Raw genomic sequence first — 1,459 nt, 5'->3', positions numbered from 1 at the left:
ATTGTGTATGAGTAATTTTATAATTTTATTATGTGGTGCACTAAATGTAATTTTAATGTTGTGAAACAGGAAAATAACGTCGACTTTGAGAATGAGGGCATCCTATATGATACTTCTACTCTTTATATTGGTTTAGTTACGCTATAGTAACTCAACTTAATATAGAAGAAAATATAAATTCAGTTGAGATAAAATATATTGTTAGCGAAATGTGTCCACCTATTAAAATTCATAATGATGTTGGGGTAAATGTTTTTCTAGATCAGATAAGGGTGAATTTGGATTTCTTTACAAAATATCCATTATGCATCACTTTGAAAGATCGTGAGAAGTATAACGAAGGTCATGGAGTTATAATTACTGATAGAATAAGTTTTGATGTTAGATTATCATAGACTAACATTGATTTGTACTCCAACAATTCTATTCGTTTGATCGGAATGAATTTAGACGGAGTTGTCAATGATAATAGTGAAATAGATAATGATATAATATGTGAACATTCCAACCTTTTTGTAGCTGATAATCAGATTTCTAATAATAAAGAAACCCTTATGGACGTTATGAGGCATGTTGGACTTGATGAAAAATTCAGTTTTCGTGTTGCGCGTTGTAATGCATATAAGTAAGTGAGCAAAAAAATTTTAATTTTTTCATTTTTTTTATTTCACTATATATAATTGTAATGTATATTTTTTTAATTTTGAAACAGTTATCACCTGAATTGTATTTCTAAAATGTGTTCTTGGATGATGAGGGCATCTAGTTTGAATAAATCAAATTTATTCAAAGTTACGAAATATATTGCGATGCACACTTGTTCTGTTAGAGAAAGAGTTTATTCCAGACGTCAGGGGATAACTGACGTTGTAGCTGTCTTGATAATGGAGAAGTATATTGATCCATCTAAGGTATATACTCCAAAAGATATAGTTGATGATATGTTGAAATTGTGTAACGACCTGTTTAGTCGTTTTGAGCAGTAGAGTTTATTCTGGTAAATAACTGTCAGGGTCGACGGATCCCACGACGGACCGTCGTGGGCACGACGGACCATCGAGGGGGTCTCGTTCCAAAACACTTAGATTCTGAAAATTTGGGTACTGGATCGACTCTCTGAACTTCACGACGGAATGGCAGGACGGACCGTCGTTGGCACGACGGACCGTCACAAATCTTTCCACAGAATTAACTCTCTGAACTTTGTGACGGACCTGCAGACCTTCCTGGTATGTCACCGGATAGTCCGTGAGTTTCTGGATGTGTTTCCTGCAGACCTTCCTGGTATGCCACCGGATAGAGATATTGACTTTTGCATTGATCTGGAGCCGGGTACTCGTCCCATTTCCATACCCCCTTATAGAATGGCTCCAGTAGAGTTAAGGGAGTTAAAGGCCCAACTTCAAGAATTGTTAGGAAAAGGCTTTATTAGACCAAGTGCATCCCCTTGGGGTGCTCC

The 1,459-nt window shown here is 36.1% G+C and overlaps 1 pseudogene; it reads left to right on the top strand.

Annotated features, from left to right (window-relative positions):
* The first annotated feature begins 440 nt into the window (after positions 1 to 440).
* LOC114077174 overlaps positions 441 to 1,459 on the top strand; it is a 6,741-nt pseudogene continuing 5,722 nt past the window's right edge.

This window comes from Solanum pennellii, chromosome 5, assembly GCF_001406875.1.
Source record: "Solanum pennellii chromosome 5, SPENNV200".
NCBI lineage: Eukaryota > Viridiplantae > Streptophyta > Magnoliopsida > Solanales > Solanaceae > Solanum > Solanum pennellii.
This window is presented reverse-complemented; position numbering and strand designations above follow the sequence as displayed.